The sequence below is a fragment of the Carettochelys insculpta genome, chromosome 2 (assembly GCF_033958435.1).
Source record: "Carettochelys insculpta isolate YL-2023 chromosome 2, ASM3395843v1, whole genome shotgun sequence".
NCBI classification, from domain to species: Eukaryota; Metazoa; Chordata; order Testudines; family Carettochelyidae; genus Carettochelys; species Carettochelys insculpta.
In genome coordinates, this window is record NC_134138.1 from 235,356,792 (window position 1) to 235,374,664 (window position 17,873).

Genomic DNA, 17,873 nt, shown 5'->3' on the forward strand with positions numbered 1-17,873 from the left:
GCAAGCAATCACAGTGCAGACAGGACAGTACTTTGGAATAGCAATTTAAGCATGGAGCTATAGAACTCTCACTCGGTGGATGCCTATTCCTGCGGGTAAGAATTATTCATATGATTGCTATGAGAGTAAGGCCTAGAGAACCGTGCCAAGCTTAGGGCCATATTGTGTTTGTAGGGTGCGAGAAGAGTTTGTAATGGTCTCATGAGAGCAGATCGACCCCTCTGTGAATCCTCAGGAGAATCTAAACAGACCAGTCTGTGCAAGGTGAAAGCTGCAAACTGCCATGGGAACAGCTGCAGAACAAGCCGGGCTTGCCAAGATTTCAAGGCTACGCTGGCAGTAGGCCAGAAGAGATAGTGATAAGAAATGCATAGGCAATTTTAGGCAATCTTATGTTAATGAGCTCAGCTTTATCAGTTAGTGTTAGGAGGCCTGTTACAGAGCCTCTCCCCGAGCAAAGCTCCAGCGCGTCGGGTTTTCCCCCACGGGTGACTGCGGCGTCTCCGGGGCTCCCGCCGCGGGTGTCACGCGCTTTCATTAAACCAAATATAGCACTTGCCTTCTGGGTGCAGCCTCGTCTCTGGGGAACCCGAGCCTGGTTGGCTACAATTGGCGCAGTGAGCAGGGTTCTCCAGGTACAATGCCTTTTTGGTTGAAAGCGGGGGAGGCAGGGAAGCCAGCGCTGTCCCTGCAGCGCATACCAGGATAGCCCTCGACGGAGCGATGGGGGCCGGTAGCGCAGATGGTGGCCTGTTGGGCAGCCCCAGCGGACTGTCCGGAGTTGCAGGAGGTGGCAGGCATGATGCCGGTACAGCTACCTTCAACCCAGATGACAGCATGGCACCTCAACTCCTTGTCATCTTCCTGACTAGCTCGCTGACCTCTGCCACACCTAAGCATCCCCTCAGGAATGCCATCCAGTCCATCGTCTCCACCGCTGGTGCCACGGATTGCTGAACTCCTCTACCAGATTGGGAATTGAGTTTGTCCCTCTGAACCTGAATGATTGGTGGGACAAGAGCAACATCTTCTGGTGGGGACCAGTCTGGTTTGATGACAGCAACGTCCACTCCTACCTTCGCCGTGGCCCCTGGGGTTCATGCTGCGATAGGGTAAGCCCCTACCTGGATAAGGAATCTGGAAGTTCTGGTTCTGGTTCTGGTTCTGGTTTTGTTATCGTACCCTGTAACGGGATGAGGCTTGCTGGAATTTGAGTCCCTGACAACCTTGTCGTCCCGGGTGCTGGGAGGGTGGAACTGAGTGTCTTGCTTGTAATCCCTCGGAGTGGAAGCCATCGCGTGCGAGGAAGCTCCAAGGTTAGGCTGGGCCCTTCTGTCCCGTCCTCCTAGCCAAGCTGGTGTGGGTAGAGGTAACCGGTTTGAACTGTCGTGGAACTGAGTGTCTTGCTTGTAATTCCTTGGAGTGGAAGCCATCGCGTGCAAGGAAGCTCCAAGGTTAGGCTGGGCCCTTCTGTCCCGTCCTCCCAGCCAAGCTGGTGGGGGTAGAGGTAACCAGTTTGAACTTTCTGGATTAGACCATAATTCCCATCTGCCTTCCTGTCTAATTGTTCTCTGTCTGAGTGTCAGCAAGGGATGGGGTGGGTCACGGATACCTCTGAGCGTGCACATATGGGCATGGCCCAAGCAGCTACCCACTTCAAGTGGAAACACTACTTACAGCAGTGCATGCGCTTGGGAGCCCCCACACTTACTGTTCCACACACCCTTCTCCTGGGAACCATTACTTTTAACTTTGCTTTCACTGCTCTCATATGCTGTTGTCAAGTCTGTTCCACAGGTGCACACTGTGTTGCCAGAAGAGCATCAACCACCTCACTTGATTCCTACTAGCCTCGGCGTTCACAAAGGGATCGCGGGGAGGAGTGTAGGGTGCGAGAAGAGTTTGTAAGGGTCTCATGAGAGCAGATCAACCCCTCTGTGAACCCTCAGGAAAATCTAAACAGACCAGTCTGTGCAAGGTGAAAGCTGCAAACTGCCATGGGAACAGCTGCAGAGCAAGCCGGGCTTGCCAAGATTTCAAGGCTACGCTGGCAGTAGGCCAGAAGAGATAGTGATAAGAAATGCATAGGCAATTTTAGGCAATCTTATGTTAATGAGCTCAGCTTTATCAGTTAGTGTTAGGAGGCCTGTTACAGAGCCTCTCCCCGAGCGAAACTCCGGCGCGTCGGGTTTTCCCCCACGGGTGACTGCGGCCTCTCCGGGGCTCCCGCCGCGGGTGTCACGCGCTTTCATTAAACCAAATATAGCACTCGCCTTCTGGGTGCAGCCTCGTCTCTGGGGAACCCGAGCCCGGTTGGCTACAGTGTTACACATTGTAACGGGTTTACCCACAGGCCCCTCAGCCTTTGGGTCCTTTTAAACCCACAAACCAGCCAGAGACTTCTCTTCTTGGGCAAGTGTAACCCACATACCGATGGGCTCATCGACACTAGCTCCCTCCTTTGAAGGGGGCATGTAAACGAGTCCAATTGGAAAATAGCAATGAGGTGCCGCGCTGCATATGAAGAACCTCATTAGCCTAATTCCTGCTGCACAAACTTTGGAGTTGCAAGCAGTGTAGCTGTGGGCACTTTAAAGTACCCGAGCAACTTCAAAGTGCCCTTACTCCACCAAATAGGAGGGGGCTAGTATAGACAAGCCCTATGTGGGTGAACTGCCCCATGTAGTTGCACCTATACCACTTCACATAGAAAGAATCAGTGTTCTCTACTGTCTAAGCCGAGAAGCAGCTGCCCTTTAGCTCAAGCTGTAGAGATGCCTGCACCAAGCTCAGAGGTCCAAGATTCAAGTCTGCCTGTGGGCGGTTACTCAAACACCTGTGACCTGTATTGTCCATGTCAGTTCTCACCACTTTCTAGATACAGAGGTTCAGTCCTGTCAATGCAGGGACAACTAGCTTCTGCAGCTAACTGGGGAGCACAGCATTCTACTCTCTGGGTCTTCTGCTTCCTTCCAGCAAGGCTCATGTAGCCCTGTGGCTAATGGAGCCTGCAGCTGTAACCCACTTACCCCCTCAGGTTTGGGTTTACTGAGCGAGCTCTAATTACTCTTCCAGCTGGAGCTGGTGCGGGAGACCTCTGGCTCTTCTTAGCCAGTTGCCTGTCACAGACGTGATACAAACACAAAAAGTGAGACCATTCATCCTGAAGAAGTTGTTTTTAAGCTACGTAGCCAAGGAAGACAAAGAGTGGAGGGGGAAGCAGGTAGAGAGATGATAGGACATAAGGTCATGTCACATCATCTCTCACAGTGCAGTACCACACCATTTTACATGCTGGCTGCCTTACTCAGGTCAGCAAAGGGCCTCCAAAGCTTAACTTTTATATGTCTGGAACAATAAGATCATCTGTGGCATGTTACTGTATATACCTCATTCTAACCTTGAATGTTTTTGTTTAAAAATTATGTTTTTGGTATCTTAAATCCAACAATAACCATTTTGTTTTCATTATACCCGGCATGAGCTCTTGCAACAAAGAGACCATATTAAAATTTAAGCCGGCGGCTTCTGTATCCCTCTGTAATCATTCCTCTAGTTTATTGGCACTGCCAGCCTTGCTGGTGTCAATAGCATACTCATGGACTAAACCACAGTCTCAAATGATTGAAGCCATTTCCAGGACAACCTAAAAAAGTGGTCATGCTCTCAAACTCGCTAAAGTACCAATGCAGAAAAAGCAGTGTCATATTATGTTAACAGAAGCATTTAGCATTTTTAGTGAGAGCTTCTAAAGTATGTGGTTATGAAGTGTGAAATACTTGTGCAAATTCACTGAAGAAAATCAGGTGCATAAATACCAGTAATCGTTACAGTGCCTCCGATACTGTAGTTCTATAACACAGTAATTCTTTTGACTCACATAACAAATAAAAATCTCAGATGCTTATTCAGTAATTTATTTCCTTCTGGGCAATTTTAATATTTGTAACTCTAAGATTTTAAAAGTACATTACACTAACTAGGGGGCAGATCACATCCCTGTGTTTTTCATGCTGAGCAAGCTCCTCTGCCCTACTATCTTGGTCACTGTGCGTGCATGCTTGCACCCCCTCAACAGCACCATTCCCCTTTTACCAAACCCCACAGAGGATGCTTTAGGAGGAAGTGGGGACCTCTGTGTAGGAACAAGTGCAAACTTGGCTGGGTGCAAGCAGGAAGACAGATGAGAGTTGATAGGTGCTCATTGAGTTGGGGCACATGCCATTTCCCATCTGCCCCACAGAGGTTCCCTGGGGAGACAGTGGTGCCCTAGGCCCCTTTTGTGGTGGGCATCTTCCTCTTCGGGGGAGGAGTTCTAGGAGGAAAAACCATAATCAAAATTATGGAACTGTGCATCTAGGGAGGAGACCAAGGAGGTGCAGATGCACAAGACTTATGTGTGATGAGTTAGATCACAGTGCTCTCCTTGAGACTGTCCCATGAGGGGTTGGTTGTACTACTGAGCCCACCCACCTGCTCTCTGGGTTGCCCCATCACCTTGTTCTGCTGAGCCAGAAGCTTTGGTCTCCCTCAGCAAAGGCACAAAGTTGGGGTCATAGGATAGAGCAGAGCAACACAGTCAGAAGGCTCAGCCATAGGAGCTTGTCACAGCACCCAGGAGCACAACCCCATTGGGACCAGAACCCTACATAAATCCATCTTACACTGCATGAAAGTTTTGCAAACAGCAAGCACATATGTTCTTCACTCTCTTTATCCATGAAAGAGAGAGATGCAAAGCTGTTGTCTCCAGCCCAGGTAACAATTATTTACACTGGGTTTATTAATAAATAAAAGTGATTGCATTAAGTATAAAAGTGGGATTTATGTGTTAGTAGGTGAAAATAGACAGATTGAAGTAAGTAGCTAAGCAAAATAACACAAAACAAGCCAGCTAAGCTTAAAATTCTAAGACACTTGTTCCATGCAGTTTCCTACCCTAAGGGCTCATCTATGCTAGACCCCTCCTTCAAAGGGCGCAAGTAAACAAGCCTGATTGGAGAATAGCAACGAGGTGCTGTGCTGCACGTGCAGCACCTCATCAGCCTAATTTTCGCTGCGCAAACTTTGAAGTTGCTAACTTGGAAGCAGTGGCAAGCAGTGTAGGCGCAGGCACTTCGAAGTACCCTTGCAACTTTAAGTGCTCTTACCCTCAAAACATTTGGGAGTAAGGGAACTTTGAAGTTGGGTGGGTACTTCAAAGTGCCCGCGGCTACACTGCTTGGCGCCGCCTCAAAGTTAGCAACTTCAAAGTTTGTACGGTGGGAATTATGCAATGAGGGGCTGCATACGCAGCAAAGAAACTCATTGCTGTTCTCCAATTGGGCTCTTTTACATGCCCCTTTCAAAGGAGGGTAAATGAGCTAGTGTAAATGAGCTCTAAGAGTAGCTTTAATAATCTTTTTCACAAGCTAGGCAGCCTCCCAGTTTGAGCCTTTTCCTTCCCCCATTTAGTCTAATATGTTTTCAGCAGCCATTTTGGTGGTAAGCCAGGCATATCTTGATGTCTCACAACTTCCAACAACCACCATCGTTTGGTTCCCAGCCTATAATACAGTTTGCTGAAGGTGGGAATCCTTCATGTTCAGCTCCAACATTTCCTCCCCCATTCATGGAAAAGTACCACTCTCAAAATGGGTTCCATCAGCAGTTGACCTGGCCACATGTTTTAGCAGAACCAACCCCAGTCCAGGCTTACAGGAAGCACTAGACTATTCCCAAACTATTGTCTTGAGGATGGGTCCATTAAGTTCCTTAAGTACCAATCATGGCTTTCACTAGCACACCTAGATGAATAACCAGGTTTATAGTTCATACAAATAGAACACACACACATCCAGGGGAAAGAGCTCTTCAGTGATAGGTTACATGCCCCATTTTGCATAAAATATATTCAGGTTAGGCATGTTCATTTTCAAAAACACATTTTCATAAAAAATATGGGGGCACAATGCCACACTGTGTGTGGCACTGTACGCGTGTATAATTGCTGGCGATAGGTAGGCTTGGAAGGCAGGCTCCATATCTCATTTAGGGAGCTCAGCTAACTTTATTCCTGGATGGAGCAATTTAGAGAAATGTTATGAGAGGACTTTAGTGGCATTTTCATGCCTCTGACCATTGGTTTTAGCCTACGATTGGGCAACAGAGACTTACTGAGGCAGCAGGGCTGGGCAGAACCCTTCAAATGTCCATGACTCAGCAGATACACTTATTCCTCTAGCGCTGCTCTGTCCAGTTTCTAGGGAAGTAAAGCAGCAATGGTTGTGGTATTTTCTGAATTATGCCTCTGTGGAAAGTAGTAGATTCCCTACCAGTGCTGGCCACCTGCACAGTCTTATTTCCCCCGACACTTTCCCTGCACACAAACTTCTTCCAAAGGCTTGGTCAGTCTTCTCCTGGACCACTAAAGCCCTGGTCACCAATTGTAGTCTCATCATTCTTCTTGCAACCCATGCTCACTCTGCCCTATTCCCCATCCCTTCCCAGTCCTAACAGTATTGCTACCTGGTGCGTTTTGGTGGAGTGGAGACAGCAGCCACAAGCCCTGTTTTACCTGCCCTGTCCCATTTTCCCTTCAGCCCCTGTGCCTTTTCAGAGATTTCTTCCACCATGCCTTCCTTTAAGCTGCTCCATCTCCCTAGACTCCAGAGTTCCTGTTTTAAGTAAAGGTACCTAATGGCAGTGAACAATGGAAGTAGCCATTTGGACAGATCTATTGACTTTTCTTTGTGGGGAATAAATAGTCATGACTGAATAAGGGGCATGGCTCTCATTTTTGTTAATCTGGCAAATATTTAAAAAATTTTCCTATCCCTAGTTTTGAAACTGTCAGTATGCACTCCGTTTGCAGTGTGTAGGAACTCTGGTTAGAAGAATCTAATCACAACTGAACCTCTCAGGAAAAAAAGAAAAATCACAAATGTCTAATTTTAAAAATATATCCTCTGCTGAAGTGATTACATATTTGAACAAGGAAGTACTATGGAACATTCAGCTGATCTGCTAAAAAACACCTAAAACTGAAGAGCAATTCTGATAATTAGTATGTTAAAGAGAAGGAATTTTGTTTTCTTTAAGAGATAACCTCAACTCAACTTGTGGAGTGGCAAGGGCATTGCTATAGTCCAGTCCATAAAATGTGAAGCTCAAGTAAGTAGAGTATTCACTGTACATGAACAAATTGCCTGTAGAAGTGAGCAAAAGTACTCTGAAATGTGAATATTGCGTATATTCCCTTTATAGTATCTCGGAGGCCAAATATCCTACCAGATACTTATTCAGAGCCAAACCATTATGTTTTTCTTCATGTTTCAACCATAAGGTGGCATCATATCATATCTTTTGCAGGAATACCATTACTTTCCTTGCTTCTACAGAAAAGCTTTACGACTTACAAAACACAAAGGTAGGCTTTCTGAGCATGATAGATACAATGAATCATTATTAATGAAATGTTCAAATATTGAGAAAGTGTTTTTCTCTAACTGTTCTTACTTGCTGACATGTTGGATACACATGATTCTTTCATTCATTCAGGTCTTTAATCAAAATAATAGGAGCTTTATCCAGCCTCCTACCAAATCATTTACTATTATAAAATGCTCTTTCAGTTGTCAAATATTATGCCTTTCAGGGACTATATTTAATAAAGAGGCAAAAGTCTTTTCTTTTATAATGATTTGTTGCAGCCAGATGGGACTGTGCTGGGTAATGTTCACTCCGCTCCTGACTGAACACTAAAGTCAAATACCAAAGACTAAATTCTGTTTATTTTACACATATAAAGGTGGTGATTTAGCAGACCTATTTACTGAAATTCTCTCATAGTTCAAATACCAAGTTCATCGTAGCCTATGCAGCAAACTTCCTTACAGTATACTTAACTCCGATGTACAGGACTGTGCAAAAAAGAAAAAAATCCAATTTCTTTACCCATTCATAGTTTGCTCTTGCTACGGTTGCTGACCAAGGACTCAGTGTTGGCTACAATGGTGCTTTTTGTGATCTGGACATCGATCCACTACGAACTGTACTGAGACCATCAAATAGGGTAAGAACTTCCAATTGCTGCTGTTGAATACTTGATTTGATCTGAACCTGCCCTCTGCATGTGAAAGTTCTATAGAAAAAAAATATTATCTACTCCAACAGTTCCCAAAGTTTAATGATTCATGTACCACATTTAAAAAAAAAATCGTTGTGAAGAGAACTAAGAACATCAAGCTCCTGCACTGGGAAAGGAGTGGTACAGAGGGTCCCCTTTATATGTCGGCCCTATGTACGTTGTTTCGCACTCACAACGCTGACAAATTGAGGGCAAAGACGTAGAAATTCTCTGCTCTTACATCATCACACTGAGATTTGAAATCTGCAGCCGCCATGTTAATTAGATAACGTACTAGAATCCTCTACACTGTTTCTTCTGCTCAGTGTTCGCGCATTGTGACTAGCTGCTAGCTGTTCAACACACGTTCTCCACCATTGTTCCTTGTACATTCCTATACTGTATTTATGTGTCATCTGTCAATAATGAGAAAGAGTACTGTAAGCGCAATTGAAGGTGCCCAGGCAAAGAAACAATGCAATAGTATTGCTTTAAACACTAAATTGGATATTATAGATGATAGGAAAAAGGGTGAACGAGCAGTTGACATTGCTGCGCTCTTAACTTGCCTTTGATGAGTGTTTGTACAGTAGTGAAGAATGCTTCCGAAATAGAAAGCAAGGGTGAATACACTTTGAAGCATTTGGAGGTAAAAATAATAAGGCAAAGAAGTGAGATAATGGAGAGAATGTAATGTTTGCTGACATTATGGATCGAGGATCTCCATAACCAGAATGATCAGCTGAGCCCTCATTCAAGAGAGGGCTTTCAGCTTATGTACAGATCTAAAAAAGCAGTTGAGAGAAAAATCTACTTCACATGAAAAGCTGTTCAAGGCTGCCCAAGGATGGTTTCACCATTTCCAAAAGAAGTATCGTTTCAAAAATGTGAAGAGTCAGGGAGAAGCAGCCAGTGCTGATGCAGATGCTGCAGAAACTTTTCCTGATGGACATGTACAAATCATTGAAGAAGGTGGCTGTGATTTTCAGCAGGTTTTCAATGTTGATGAAGCTGGGCTGCATTGGAAGTACATGCCTTCTCGGACATTTATTTCTGTGAAAGAGAAGACTGCTCCTGGTTTCAAAGCTGCAAAACATAGACATACTCTCCTTTTAGGGGGCAATGCTGACGGGGTAAGAAATTAAAGCCATTGGTAGTTTCTCATAGTGAAAATCCAAGAGCATTGAAGAATGTAGTAAAATCTTGCCTCCCTGTTATCTGGAAATCCTACCGCAAGGCTTGGATTATGAAGCAAATATTCTGTGAGTGGTTCATTGATTACTGTGTCCCTGAAATGAAAGACTACTGCAAGAAAAGTAATTTAACATTCAAGATTCTGCTCATATTAGACAATGCCAGTGCCCATGACCCTGATTTTGAACAGTTGTGTCTCAAGTTTGAGATTGTTTTCATGCCACTGAGGACAACATCTCTGCTGCAGCCTGTGGACCATGGTGTGCTTGCAACATTCAAGGCCTATTACTTGAGAAAGACATTCCGCAAACTCATAGCTGAAACTGATGGTGACAAAAAACCCACAGTCCTGGAATTCTGGAAAAAATTCAGCATTTATGAGAGTATTGTTGCTTGGGCCCACCTGGGATGAAGTTTCTAGCCACCTAATGAACTGTTCTTGGGAAAAAATGTGTCCTGATGCAATCCATGTCTTCCTTGGCCTCAATGAAACATCAGATGTTCATGACGAAATAGTGAAACTGGCAAAGGAAGCAGGCTTCCATGAAGTGGAAATTGATGACATTAATGAGTTGTTGGAGTTGCATGGTTTGCCTCTGAGCAATGATGATCTGTTAGAGTTGGACATGCATGGTTTTGAAGAAGAAAATACATCTGATAATGAAGAAGATTCCATCTCTAAAGGAAATGTTTGATTGAATGTTTGATATAATGACTTCTTACATTAAAAATGTTTTAATTAATACAGAAGCAGAACTCTGTGTTTGCAGGTTAAAATTAATATTTTAAGGTTAAAATGAATTTTAATTTTTTGATTTAATGAATTTTTACTTTAAGTGTTTTACTGCACACTGAAGCAGGACCTTCTGGGTTTTAAGATTAAAATCCTTTAAATTGTATGTTTGAATTACTAATTTTTATATTAAAATGTTTTAATACATAGGGTGTGTGTTCCGTTGCTAACAGACTTTAAAACAAGAAAACAACCTAAAGGACTTGGTCCCTATCCCAATGAATTTACATGCTTTCTTATTGAAGAAAATTCCCCGTTACAAGTCACTTGGGCACCATTACTGCCTATGAGGTCCCTAACCCCCCGTATTTACATATATTCCTATGGGGAAAAATTCCCCTTTATACATCATTTTGCTATACATTGCAACTTCACAGTCCCTAACCACGACTTATAAAGGGGACCCCCCTGTACACATAATACGGTAAAGGAATTACAAAAGGATTTCATTCAGGGAAGTCCTATGTCCTGTGTTGCTATGTAGCTTGAATCACAATAATCTCTGCTGGCTTTATAATCCCCTGAACCAGTTTCCTACGTTTTTAGCAATTAATTCCCTTTAGTCACAGACCTACAAGGCCTTTAAGGTAGGGGTTCACAAAACATTTTGTTGAACACATAGGGCTATTTCCGAGTGGAAAAAGCAGTGCCAGCTCAAATCCTAGCACACTTTGGCTTGGTCTATTGAGGATATGCAACTCTAGCTTTAGTCGACTTAACGGGCCATGCACACAGAGGGAAGATGACAGGAGAATTTCTCCCATCACCGTACCTTACTCCTCACAACTACTGATCCCAGACAGTTTGATTTTGTGTGTTTCTACGAGGTGTGCAAAGTTGAACTCCAGAAGATTGACCCTGACTGGGTTGATCTTCCCGGAAATGTAGACATGGCCGGATTTTCATCTGAGCAGGTGATCAGAACTATTAGTGATGAAGTAGCAAAGACAAAATTTTCTAGTATTGTTTTGAGTAAAAACATGTTGGAGAATTATCACTGAAAATGAAATGAGCTGAGCAGTTTTATCCTGGTCACACAAGCATCACTACACTAGGATTGCATGGAAAATGCAGCATAGTTTAAGCTGGTGAGCAAAGAAGTGTCCATGTTTTGTAACGGCTAGGGCCTAGTTTTGCTAACAGCAATCATGCAAGTCCATTGAATGTAACTGAGAGCAGAATCTAACCCATAGTCTCATGCATAAACCTGCGTTGAGAGGTTTGATTTTTCTACGAACCTCACTCAACAGAGAATGCTTTCGAAGGCACCATTCTACAGTAGTACACAGGCTTTTATGCTGCAGTGTGAAGCAATAATTCCTCAGCAAGTAATGTTTTGTAAGGTAGCATCAAATAGACTTTGAGTTGATTCCTCAACACAGATGTGAAATGTAAGTGAAGTTTTGTAAGCTGGCCTTAAAATCCTTTTTGTATCTGAAGCTTCTGGTCAGGATACCCCAAGGCATGGGACAATTTGAGGGTGGGAGGTTGTAGGGGAGGAATGAGAGCATTGTAACAGAGCTGTATAACAGGACTCAGCACAATGCCTGCCTTCAGTATGACTGATTCTAGTCAGCACTATCAGATTTTCAAAAGTAAAAAATTAATCGACTCATTTAAGGTGGATATCTTCTGCGGCACAGTAATTTATATTCCTCGTCTGTTGTTTTAGACATCACGTTAGCCAGCTGACACTGAAGCACACCATTAGTGAAAACTAGCAAAGGGCATATCATACCATGCATAAACTCAATGCTCCTCTTTGGTATATGAAGCTGCAGATTGCACCTCTTATGTCAGCAAGAGTTTTTGTATCAAAATGGGTATTTGCCCTGGGGTGAGTTACTTTTAATAGAAAATGAGACTTCATAGAAGCTATGTAACATGAGGCTTCAACCCACCCCCTAAGAGCCCTAGCCTTGCCCTCCTACATCATCAGCATAGTCCACCTTGGGGCTTCATTGGGCAGCTGTAGATATGCAGGCACAGCTGTTTGTAGTCTTTCTGCCACTGATGTATCCCAGGATTGACCCATATCTCCTATGTATACTCTGAAGGATCTTGCAGGTACCCAACCAAGCCCTTTCAGTTTCTAAATATAAGTGACACAGAAAATCAAGAAACAGATGAGAAACCATGTTGAATTAATACTGAACTGAACTTTCTCCCCACTGACTTTTTGGAAGGTGTTTGCCTGGCTAGTAATAATCTGGGATGTATAGACAGAAAACAGTTAAGAGAAATGCCTGTAAACACATTTATTTGGCATTTTGCTTCACTGAGCATAGAAGTCATCTGTCCAATGTTAATTTTTTTTCTAAAGAAACATCACAGAAAGACCCTGTAACACAAAGAAATAAAAACAATCTGCACAATGCTTCCTTACAGTGTGGTCTTTCCTCTGGTTACCTAGTGACACTGATACACAGCTGCAGATTTGTTGACCTAGGCATAAGACTGAAATTATTTTGTGAGAAATGAAATTCCCTGAAGATAGATTTTTTTTCCTATTAGAGGCAGCTAGCAGGAACAATATAATGACTGGAAGGGTCTGTAGACCTCTGCATAATGTAAGAGAATGTCATTTTGAGAAAGGGCATATGGCCTCCACATCAACACTCCTTAATCTTCTCAGATTTTCACAAAGAAATCATATTAATCAAATCTGCTTTCAGCAATATAAAACGTGTAGTCCAAATGGTTCCTATCTTACAAGGAAATTGAAAATAGAAGAAAACATGGGACAGAAAGAAACCTAGATGTTTAAATAACGTAGCATTTTCAGTATCTCAGTTTGCGGTCTTCAATAGCTATAGACTCAGAAAAAGTGGGTCTGTCCCATGAAAGCTCATCGCCTAAAAATAATATTGTTAGTCTTTGAGGTGCTACAGGACTGTTTTTTGCTTCCTTTTTTGTTTTGTTGAAATAGCTATGTCAGTTATGCATCAGAGAGCGTCCCACCTAACCCCTACTGTGGCTATGGAGTCACGTCAGACCCGTGAGCCATCTTCCAGTGCCCTGTAAAGCAGAAAACCAAAACGAACCTAAACACCCACCACTACACAGACCAACATAGGGTTAGATTTTCTTTGGTCTTTGAACTGGTAGAATGCTTTCCCACATTACTTGGGTAGTCCACACAAAGGCCAGGTGCAATGGTAAGCCTCTCCTCAGGGTGTACAGATTTGTCCTTTTGTTACTCCCCTAGGAAAATATGTTGCCTCACAAGGGGAGGAGATAAGTTGGCAGAAGACAGGAGCAAGACTTCAGTCCCTACGTACCAGTCAGTGAAAGGGTGGCTGGTGTGCAGCACAGAGCAGGAGGTAGCACAGAGCAGGAGGTAGCACAGAGCAGGAGGTACTCCAAAAGGGTGTAGTGGATATGCTTTCCATGGAGCTCTGGGAGATATGGTACCTTCCTGATACAGTAGCTCACTGGGGATGTGCTGTTCAGCAATCCCCCCTATTATGCACTGTGCTTTAAAAGCACTATAACCTGCCGAGACCTGTTATTTTACAAGTCCTTTTCAATAAAACATGCACCACTTATAAACTGTTTCCATGTTTCTATCTGGGTTTAATATTTGTTGCTTACATTGTGTGTGGTACTTTATGGAACACAGACATCACCTAGAATTTGATTTCCTAAGGCCCCATTCTTCTTCCTGTAATCCTTCTGGAAACACGCTAGCAGTGACAAGGGCTTGGTCTTTATTTTACTGGATTCTCTTCAGTTTTGGCTCAAGCCCCTACCTAGTAATCTGGGAACATATAACCACACTGAGGGTGGTTTTCTAGGCAAATCTGTACTCACTCATGCACATTGAAAATTGGGAGTAGAGCGTGTGACAAAGGCAATCTTGTTCCTGGGCGTCTGGCCTCTATTCAGTCCACTGGTCCCACTTAAGGGCCCAGTTGCCTTCACTGGGTGAGGGGTGGTCTGGGCAGAACCCAGTCCCCACCCACTTGTGCTGGGTTCCCGCCCAAGGACCCTATGTGGCTGCTAGTGGGATGAGCTGACTCCCTTAGCCCTTGGCACAACATCTCTTATCCCTGGGCCACTTCCCCAGATAATCCCCCCCAGTACCTTCGCCAGATAGTAGCACTAGTGAGTCCCACCTCTCTTGATCTGCTGAAGCCCCTCACTCTCCCTCTGTGGTTTTTGGTGTTCCGGATCCTCTGCTCTCACTCTCAGACCTGGTCTCCCATTACTCTGGTCTCCTCACCCCTCTCCACTCACCTCTCTCTCTCTCCCCTCCCCCTTCTCACTGTGAAGGGCTTTTAAAGGCCTCTTATTAGACCAGTCATGGAGTCAGCTGGCCCCAATTAGGCTGAGCCACCTCCCACCCAGCTGCCTGTGATTGCCCTCCTGGTGCTCCACAGGCCTTACTGCTTGCTTGGGCTCCCTCTGAGGAGGCCCTGCCACAAGGGAGATAAGGCAAAGAACAGGTAGCACTAGGACATATTTAAAATTTTACATTACCAAGCAAAGAGGGCCCTGAATGGCTGATGCAAGCTATTACCTCTTGCTCCCAACTTCATCACTCACAGTTTTTGCTTTCAGGAATTTGAGGAAATCAGAAACCCTGTTTTATAGGAAGCTCTGGGGAAGTCCTGCTATAGTGATTTCAGCAGGTAGCACAGTGAGGCTTCACTGGTGTGACTACATTCACACAGGTGATTGCTTTGATTTCTTCTGTTCTCAGCTGCTTGAAGCGGTGGCCTGTGGGTGACTCCAACTGCTGCTTTGGTATCCTCTGCTCTTGCTCTGACCTGCTGGATGCTGTGGCTAGGCTCATCTGCAGCTGCCTTTTTCTGGTGCTTATGTGACCAGAACTGCTGTTGGGCTTGAACCCTTGTTTGCCGCTGACTAGACAGCTGGAGTCTCTAGTGTCTAGTGCAGTCTATATAAGGCAGCTATAGCCACACTGGCCAACAAGGCTTTAAGGAGCTGCTCTGGGCTCAACCAGCCTGCTCCCCAACCCATCACAGCTCTGAGAGATTCACAGATCACGGGAGGAGTTAAAAGGGTGCAGAAAAGCTCATTTGGGTTGCGGCTACACTACCATGATCCCACCAGAGGGTCCACGGTAATGAAGCAACTCGAAGCAGGCTAATGAGGCGCTGACATGCATATTCAAAGCCTCATTAGCATAATGGTAGCCACACAAACAAACGTTAATTTTCAGATTGACAGTGAGGATGACAGCAGCTTCGAAATAAGTGCCCCACTCTGACATTCCCTTACTCTGTTCTATTTACTCTAGTCCTGTTCTCCATTCTTATTTCCCACGGGGCTGGGAGCTGGAACCTCTTTCTGCTATGTGACAGCTGAGGGGCAGGGGCTGGCTGGAGCCCCATGGCAGCCTGGACTGGGAAGAGAGGCTGCAAGCTGGAGCTGCAGCAGCCCCTGATTGCAGGACTTTCTGCCTGCAGAAGCCCTATACTTCTCCTTATCCAGCAAATTCTTGTGTCCGGGACCAGTCAGGTCCCAAGCATACTGGATAAGGGAGATGTGACTGGTATTACGGTCTTGGCCTTTACAACATCCTCTGGCAAGGAGTTCCACAGATGTGTGTAGTGTGAAGAAGAACTTTCTTTTGTTTGTTTTAAATCTGCTGCCTATTAATTTCATCTGCTGATCCTTCCCACCAGTTCTTTTGTTATGGAAAAGAGTAAATAACTTTTTTATTCATTTTCTCCACACCAGTCATGATTTTATAGATCACTATCAGACCCCTACTTAATCGTCTGTTTTCCAAGCTAAAAAATCCCAGTCTTATTAATTTCAACTCCAATGACTGTGGTTCCATACCGCTAATAATTTTTGTTGCCCTTTTTCCAGTGGCAAGAAACCTTTGGTGAGATGAGGCAACCACATCTTTACACAGTATTCAAGATGTGGGTGTACCATGGATTTATTTAAAGACAATGTGATATTGTTTCTCTTATTGTCTATCCCTTTTGTAATGATTCTCAACATTCTGTTTGCCTGTTTGACAGCTGCTGCACATTGTGTCAATGTTTCCAGAGAAACGACTGCTTGATCTCTCTCTTAAGCGGTAACACATAATTTAGTCCCTGCCATTTTATATATTTAGTTGCGATTATGTTTTCCAATATGCATCACTTTGCGTTCATCAACACTTAATATCATCTACCACTTTTTTGCCCAGTCATCTAGTTTTGTAAGATCCTTTTGAAGTTCTTCACAGTCTGCTTTGGACTTAAATACCTTGAGCAGTCTGAGGTGGACTTACCTGTCTTGAGCAATTTTGTATTATCTGCAGTTTTTGCCATCTCACTGATTACTCCTTTCTCCAGGTCATTATGACTATGTTGAATAGGATTGGTCACCTTACAGACCCTTGGGTGATACCACTAGTTATTTCTCTCCATTCTGAATACTGGCTGTTTATTCCTACCCTTTGTTTCCTGTCTTTTAATCAGTTATCAACCCATGAGAGGACTTTCCCTTTTATCCTATGACAACTTTCTTTGTTTAGGAGGTTTTGGTGAGGAACCTTGTCAAAGGCTTTCAGTCAAGGCTGTAACAAGGGTGAGGCACCTCCTGAGGCAGTCACCTCAGGCACCACAGCTCTGGAGGTGCAGTTAGCCATCTGGGAGGCTCAGTCCAAGCTGAACGTGGCTGTTTAAGAGCCATTTACAGATCATTACGCTGCTGCCTCTGGCTGATTCCTCTTCCACTCCTTTCCTGCCTGGCCTTGCTGTGCTGCCTGAAATGGAACTCAGTTTAATTGGTTTGACAGCCAGCTGTTAAACCAGATCAAGTGAATTCCATTTCAGGCACCACGGCAAGGGGGGACTGCCCGCGATACAGATGGGGGCAGTGGGAAGCCATGCAGAGGAGGAGGTGGCAGCAGTGGTAGCTGCAGCAAAGCCCTGGAGGTAGGTTGTGAGGTAGTGTGAGGGTTGGGGGTGGTGGTGTGGGGGAGAATGGCATTTAGCCAGGGGTTGGGTCTGGGGATACAGCACTGGAGCGCGGGGTCCATGGGAGTTGTCAGGGGGTGTGGGGCGCAAAGTCCATTCTTGATCTCCTTCTCCTTCGCCTTGGACACTATGTTGGCTGGCTATGTGCTTCCATTGCCCTCAGAGGCAGGGAATGGGGGTAGTGCCAGGGCAGCGGCTGGAGAAGAGGCACTGTTGAAAGAAGAGTGGCCCCTGGCTGAGCTTGGGTGTGCCCCCTCCTCACACTTCCTGCAATGCAACCTGCCCTCAGCACCCACTCACCTCTGTGTGTGACACCCCCACCACACAGCTCCTGTTTGTGACCCCCCCACTCCTGTGTTACTCCACCCCATCCTTCATGTGACACCGCCAACCTCCATGTGTGACGCCTCACCCATGTTACTCCACCCCAGCCTCTGTGTGTGACCTCCCAGCCTCCAAGTTTGACTCCCTGCACCCCCACCTCACAGCCATTGTGTGACACCTCCACCCCATCTTCCATGTGTCACCGCAGATTCCCTCCAGCTTCTAAGTGTGACCCCCATCCAGCTTCTGAGTGTGTGATCCCCCTCCAGCCTCTGAGAGTGTAGGGTTTAAGCTGGGGGACAAGGGCAGAGAGGTTTGGGGATGAGTGTCTTTCCCCACCACAACTCAGATTAGCTACAATAATAATAAAATAGTAATAATTAACTATAATAAATAGATATTGTGTTACTATTTTATTATTATTAATGTATTTTCCCTTTTTCTATGAAATAACTACTATGAATAGATAAACGTAAGGGGATGCAATTTTATATTCTTGCCTCAG

General features: G+C 44.8%; 1 long non-coding RNA gene across 1 annotated transcript in view; it reads left to right on the forward strand.

Annotated features, from left to right (window-relative positions):
• Positions 1 to 953: 953 nt before the first annotated feature.
• Positions 954 to 17,873, forward strand: part of LOC142008893 (uncharacterized) — a 141,170-nt gene continuing 124,250 nt past the window's right edge. Inside the window, exon 1 of the long non-coding RNA XR_012644260.1 lies at positions 954 to 1,112. This is a non-coding gene — a long non-coding RNA (uncharacterized LOC142008893). The remainder of the gene's footprint in view (positions 1,113 to 17,873) is intronic.